This window comes from Penaeus monodon, chromosome 5, assembly GCF_015228065.2.
Source record: "Penaeus monodon isolate SGIC_2016 chromosome 5, NSTDA_Pmon_1, whole genome shotgun sequence".
NCBI lineage: Eukaryota > Metazoa > Arthropoda > Malacostraca > Decapoda > Penaeidae > Penaeus > Penaeus monodon.
In genome coordinates this window covers 13,417,117-13,426,157 of record NC_051390.1, presented here as the reverse complement: position 1 = coordinate 13,426,157, position 9,041 = coordinate 13,417,117, and the positions used below count along the sequence as shown (strand labels likewise).

Sequence of the window (9,041 nt, the reverse complement as noted above, 5' to 3'; positions counted from 1 at the left end):
GTAAATTTTCATGACTATGGAATCCACTCATTTTTCAAGATTTTCAGCTTGGGTTGCTTAACCTTTACCCGACGGTAGTTTTCTTAGGGCCCGGCTCCGCTGCCGGGGGCTTATATCGTCGCCCTAGCATGCGCGCCCACTCATGCCAAATACCAGCATCCATGCCGTTTCTTCGTAATACTACGAAGCCCCCATAGTGATCATTATTCAGTTTTATACCCTGAATAAAATAAGCAGTATGCGGCATCATGGAGTTAAAATCGTCGGTTTGTTGCATTTTTTTTCCATAGTAAAATTAGAAAGGTTAAAACCGACTTAATCACACTTCACTGGCAAAAAAATAATTTTTTTGCCGTGATTGTAAAAAAAAATAACTCATGGCATGTCCATACATACCCATGGCATGTACAAACATGTCCCCGGCAGATAGTCCCGCCATGCCATGGCATGTGCGTACATGCCACCCATCAGGAAGGGGTTAATGTTTCATTCATGTAAATTTTTGGGTCCACCCAAGCCCCATCATTTTGATGTGGTAGGCTTGAGGATAGAGGATAAGGTAATAACCAAAAAAATTTAGATAAAAAAAACTCCATTTTATTTTACAGATTTAATGCTCAACTCAACATCTGTGGAAAAGAAAGGTAGAAGGAAAAGAAAAGAAGTGAAAAAAATGTATATGTTATATTATGTAAAAGTATATATATACACCCACACATGTTCATTTACATATACCATATATATATTTGTATATGTATAAGGTATATGTATATGAACATGTGTGTATAGATAGATAGGTTAGTGGATATATAAATATTTTTTTATTTATTTTATTTATTTTTCAGGTTTAGTCACAGTTTTTTTTTTTTTTTATTAAAAAGGTTTGATTAGTTTAGTGCAGGTTTTTATGACAAGTTAGGCAATATTGAAACACTGTGCAGTAAAGAATCTTAATAATTATTAATTTTCTTTACAGTCCAGGCTTCCCAGACTGACACTTTCGGGAAAAACTTTTTAGGTTAGGCAATTTTGGGCTAATCTCATTATTCAGGATTTAAAAGTGTGTCCTATCCCCATACTCATTTATTTCACCTGACAAGCATTGTCCTGCCCCTGTTATTCTATACTTGTTGAACAACCAAAATAATTTTTTGAAATGGAAGCCAGCATATGAGAGTTCTCACTGTAGTCATGGCAAGTACATTTAAAAAAAAAGATTGGGGGATGTATTGTCCCGCTCCAGTATTAGCCCCAAAAGTACAACCATGCATCTGTCCTGCAGTGTTGATATAGACTTTTCCTTTTGGCACTGCATCCAAGGTAAACCAACTTATGTAATAAGGATGCTATTTCCCTTTCTCTCTGACATAATGCGTACTGTGTACCTGATCTGACATTTTCATATAAAATTTAATTGTTCAGAATCATTGTTGAAGGCAAAATGTCTTTTGTATAACAAATAACCAGATCTAATTTCTAATAATCTTTAACTCATCCACTAAAGTGAGATAATAACCCCTAATTTTAGCAACTGAATATAGACTTAACTAGGCCAGAACTGCAGCTTACTGCCAGTCAGTCCCCGAACAGCCAATAAGCATTTTCTTTTGCTATCCTTTATTAACACAGGTCTTCTCCTCACACTAGTCTTTAGATGTAGAGCTTTATATTTTTGTCATTGTGATATACATGTAAAAATTTTCACATTTTTTGTTTATCCACATTTATAAAAAAGAATGATGGAATATTCCCTTTGTTATACCCTGTTAGATGTCAAAGAAGTTGCATCCTTCCCTATTATAAATATGTCTGTCTAGTCCATAGTATCACAGTAGAAGTTAGCTAATTATTAGTGCAGAAATCAGATGTTATTTAAAGGTTTATGTAATCAGTAAATCCATGTTAACATATAAGTTCATTTACTTTTCTTTATAACAGACAGCTCTTGCTAGTTACCTAACATCCATATTATAATCTTTACTAATGCCATTATTTATGGCAAGTGTCTTTGTCCTTATTCCAGTTTTCACTCACTTGGACGCTCATCTTGGGTTGGCAAGATCCATGCTGAAATGGCTGCTATTTGAGTTCCTGTGTAAACCCTGAATGTTATCTCTGTGGTAACTCAATATCTGACGAATGCCTGATAAAATAAAAAACTTTTGTTCATGCTAAAAATAGTTATGGAGTGGCTTATGGAAGCGAACATAGAGATTAGGAATAGATTATATTGAACCATTGATATTTTAAGCTTTCATGATGATACAGAGGTTACGTCCATAGGTTTATTTCGAATAATTGGCTTGTTCATTCTAGGAAATAATGAATTATATAGAATGGATGATTTTTATTATATTTCTCTCACCTAATACTATAGAATTCAATGTGTTTCTCTAAACAGTGTATAGTGACAAATATAATTTCATCAAAAGATGATTATTTGCATTTTAGATTACAGATTAACTTAGATTGCTAACAGTTATTAGTGTGAAAAGGAGTGAAGAATATATACAAACCGTTTCTACTGTTATTATGACATCACTAGAGTTTTTTTTCTACTTATAATTAGTATTATTTGATTTAATTCTATATTTGATATTGAGGTCCATACAGTATAATCTAGTTTTAAATATTCTTCCTAGGTGCAATGCATGAACGTTGAACATAGAATGGTTATTCTGTTTTTTAGATATTGTGTTTATATATTTACATATACCTTGTATTGTGTTGTGTTACCATCAGATTGGGACTCTTGTTTTTGCAAGGAAAGGTTTGCTTTAATGCAGATAACTGTCAAGATTTATCTTACAGTAACCCTTAATTCTACCAATTTCACTTTATTAAAAAGCCACATAAGTGATCCATGGCTAAGGACAGTACATATCATATCTCAAGCTATAAGGGTTTGCTGCAAATTGCACATCAGTTGTGAATAATTTTGCATAGCTTAAAGTCATTTATGCAGCAGATTGCTTTTTTTATTATAATTATTATTTTTATTTTATATATATATATATATGTATATATATATATATATATATATATGTATATATATATGTATATATATATTTATGTATATATATAGATTGTTGATATATTCTACTGATCTCTATATGTATTATTATATCATGTCAGTTATATAGTATCTCTAGGATATATGTATATGATATATGTATATCATATGTGTTATGTCTATCATGTGTACTCTATAATATCGATATATATATTATATATAATATTATATATATATATATATACCATATATCAGATATAGTTCATATATACTCTATATCATCGATATACTATATATATAATTCTACATTCTATATCTAACCTATCTATACTATCTCTATACATATATATATCATATACATATATATCTTTACATATATATAAGATATATATATTTTATATATATATATATATTTAATCTATATATACGTCTATCGTATTCTCCTCAACTGTATGATTATATATATATATTCCTATATCTAATCTAGCTATATCTATACTTACAGATCTAATCGCTATTTACATATATATCTCTATATATCTATATTATAAGATCTATCTCTTCTCTGCATCATCTCTGCATAGATATCATATATTATATTTCCCTCTATACTATCGTATATATATTAATATCTTCTGATATATCTCATATATATACTATATAGTATATATGTATATATATATCTCTATCTATATATATATATACATTATATATATACTATATATATCTACTCTAATCTAATGTGTGTTTGTGTGGTGTGTGTGTGGTGTTGTGTGTGTGTGTGTGTGTACATATATATCTATATAATATTATATCTATCTAATATATATATAATATATAATATAATATATAGAATATACAAGTTATATCTGATATATATAGTCTAATCAACTCTCATCTTATCTTCGATCTCTCCCTCCTAATATATATCCTGTATATATAACTTATTCTTCTTCTTATCTCTATATCTATCCTCTCTTACTCTATATGTCCCTCTCTATATCATATGTACATATACTATATATCTTATATCTCTATTATATCTACATCTGTAGATAGCACATATCTATATTTCAATGTTTGGTATGTCTATCTACTATGTTATATCTAATATATATCATATATTCTATTCCTACTTATCTATATATATCTTCTATATGTAGATGTACCTCTATCTGTGATGTTATGTCTCTCTCTGTACTTAGTGTCTGTCTGATCTTAGATGTATATGATATGGATAATAGATATAATGTCTATTTATAATGTTGTCTATCTTGTCTGTATGTATATATGTATGTATCTCGCGTGTCATGTTATATGTAATGTATGTCTATATTACTGTATGCATCTATATGGATATATCTCTGTATTCTATATAATGTCTATATAATGTATTATATATACTGTATCATCTATATGTATTTCTATATTCTGTATAGGTCGTGTATATTATATATTTCTATATGTATGTATATCTATATTGTATGTATGAATGTCGTATTTATGTACTAGTAGTCATACTGTATGTACTATAATAGTCTAATCTATGTATATATATGTAATAATATATATCATATATAATATGTACACACACCACACACACACACACACACAGATATTATATATTATCTATATATTAGTATATAACTATAATATATGTATATAATATATAGTTAATTTTAAACTTACATACTAATTACTATACCACATATATTATATATATATATAGTATATCTGATCTATATATTGTTAATTTATATAATATTTTATAGATATATCCTATATATAGATACATCTATACATATATATTACCATATATACATACATAATTATATATCTACATATATATTCTATATATCCCCTAGATATATATCTATCGTATATACCTCTATGATATCTCTATTATCCTACATATATATCTCTCTATATATACTATACTATTATATATATCATTACGATCTAATATTTGTGTGTATATATATATACATCTATTCTCACATATATATATTATATACTATATATCTATATATCCTCTATATCATATATGTTCTATCTATGTATGTTAGTATATCGTCTATGTATGTATGTATCATATTATCTGTCTTTCTTTCTATATCTTATGCTGTATGTATAGCGTATCTATACATAGTTATATATTTAATATATATGTAATCTCTTACTGTCTTATCATATGTCGTCTCTATGTATATCTTATGTTAACTCATATGTATTCGATCTCTTTCGTTCTCTCTCATGTCTGTGTACACACCACCAATATATCGTCTAGCTCTATGTATGTGTATATATATATGTATATTATATATGTTCTCATATATCATGTATGATATGTTATATATGTATATATATCTGTATCTATATATATCTGCTATTATAATATATATGTACATCTAATATAATCTCTAGATATGTATATATCTATCTCGATGTATATGTATTATATCTATTTTATATATGTACTATATGTATATACCTGTAATGTATATATATATATGTGTATATGTGTATATATGTATATATATGATCATCTACTGTTACATATATGACTAGCCGCTCATATATGCCTGTACATATATATATATACCTATATCTGTATATATTCACCTATATGTGATACTATACATATAAATATATGTCTATATATAACATATATATGTATATTATCATTATATATGTATATATACATGTTATACCATATATAACTATAGTGATTCTCTGTATAAATGATATGCATATATATGTATTATATCATATATTTCATGTATTAATATACGAGTCTCTATGTCTACTATATGCTTATAATATACTATATAATCTATCATATATAAATATATAATATACAATATATATACAATATTGTATACATATATATACATATTCTTTACATATATATGTATAGTATATACATACTATATATGTATATATATACATATATAACATCTGGATATATATCATATAATATGTACATATATATACATATATATATGTTAGATATAACATACATATATGTCTATATAACATCTATCTAATGTATTTACTACCAATATATATTATGTATATATATACATAATATATATGGTTGTATATATATCCCTATATATATGTGTAATATATCATACATATATATGTATAAAAAAAAAAAGTTAGCACATATACATCTATATTATACATATATATTATATATATATATATATATATATATATATTTATGTATTTATTATACACACACACACACACACATATGTGTGTGTGTGTGTGTGTGTGTGTGTGTGTGTGTGTGGGGTGTGTATATATACATCACATATATATATATCAAATTACATATATAATAACATATATATTATATATACATATATATATTACATAATATACGATAATATACATATACATATATACATATATTCTACATATATATATACGTATATATGGAATCATATATAACATATATAGACATATATATATAATATCTATATAATACACATTATCTCGCTCGATATGACGATCCTCATATATATATATATCTATATATTATATATAATGTAGGTATATGTATATGATAAGTATATAGATGTATATCTAGTCCATACTATATACAATATATATATGCATAATGTCTAATCTATATTGTATATATATCTATTATACATATATATATGTATATATTAGGTCTAGTATATATTATATGATTATATGTATATATCGATGATTGTCTCTCTATGGATAATACATTATATACACTATATATATATATATACATTAATCCATATAGATATCTACATATATTATAATATATATATACATATTAGATCATATCTATTGTATATATATATATATATATATAATATCTATCTATATGCCATATATTATTGTCTATATATGTATATATACGACATATATATACATATACATATCTATACATTACATATATATGATATTATATAAATATACATATTAATATATCTGGGGGTTATATATATATTATATATATATTATGTACTTATATATGTATTGTATTATCTATATAAGTATAGCTCTAGATGTATTTATATGGTATATATGTAATGTCTATATATGGGATATGTATATATTTATGGTACTTCCACTATTCTATATAGTTATATATAATATGTCGATATATAGAGGGTATCTTATCTGTATATATATATATGGTATCTATATTATGTAATATAGTATATGTATATCTACTTCATATGTTATATATGTAATCTTATAATATAGGTTATGATATATCTACACCACACACCCACACACACCAACACACACACACACACACACATATGTGGTGTGTGATGGTGTACCATAATAAATAAATAAATATATATCTATATATATTATATAATATATTATATATATTGTATGATCTAATTGTACTATGTTTATATATCCATATATATATGTTATATATACACCTCTATATTTTATATATATACACCATATCTAATATGTTTTACAAAAACATATATAACTCACATATTATATATTATCATATCTACTATATAGATGTATATATATACATATATTTGTATATATGACAATATATATTGTATTATATGATACATCTCTATGTATATTATCAATATGTATATATATATGTATATATATGTACATAATATGGTAACTATACATCATCTATGTATATATATATGTATATCTATGTATACCTATGTATATATATAGTCATATATAGTATTGTAATATCTATAACTTATAATGTATATATATACATTATATAACATATATATGGATATATATACATAAATATCTGTATCTATCACATATATAATGCATATAGATACATATATATATTATATATCTGTTAATAATTAGTTGTATATATGACATAAGTATGTTATATATTCATATCTTTGTTATCTATATACCTATCTTAAATATATATGTATATATATACATATATGTACATTATACATATAGATGTATATAATATATATGTACCATATTATTACATATATGTACATATATTCCATTATTATACATCTATACACATATACACTATATATATATAACATACTATATTTATATATACATATATATTATAGATACATATAATTATACATATATATAGATATATACATACATACCATATATATATATACATACATACATATATTATCCATACTACATATATATATACATATCTATCATATATTATATAATATATGTATATATAGCTATATATTATATTTTATATCTCCTATATATATATATATATATATGGTATATATATATGGATATCTATATATGGTATGTATATCTGTATATCTATATGTATACTATCTGGTAGTCTCTTATATGTATGATATCTATAACATAGTCTATACCTCCCTATCTCTTACTATCTTATCTATCGCTATCTCTATAGATGTGGTATCTTTAATGTTGTATGTATAAATATAATATATATATCCATATATCTATATATATATCTATATATATCTATATTTATCTATGTGTGTGTGTGTGTGTTGTGTGTGTGTGTAATATATATCTATGTCTACTCTATATCCATATATATACATAAGATATACATATCTCTACATACATATATATTACATACATACATACATACCTCATCCTCTATATGATACATCACATATATATATATATCATACATATTATCCATACATATATATCTACTATAGATAATACTAATATACATACTATATATACTACATATATACATACATACATATATACATACTAATACCTATACATATATAATGTAAATATATATATACAATATATAATCTATATATATTTATATCTACATATATATAATATATATATTATATATATATATATATATATATATATATATATATATATATATATATATTATACATACATACAAATATATATTCAAAATTTCCCCTTCATATTTGGGTATTTATGATAATATTATTTGATGCTTAACTCCAAACCAACAGGCATGGCATGTACATACATGTTATGCCCATCTTGAGTCTACAAT

The 9,041-nt window shown here is 24.3% G+C and overlaps 1 protein-coding gene across 4 annotated transcripts in view; it reads right to left on the bottom strand.

Annotated features, from left to right (window-relative positions):
* The window catches only part of LOC119572994 (5'-AMP-activated protein kinase catalytic subunit alpha-2-like), a 122,123-nt gene that overhangs the window by 82,763 nt on the left and 30,319 nt on the right, over positions 1 to 9,041 (bottom strand). The gene's annotated exons all lie outside the window — the stretch shown is intronic.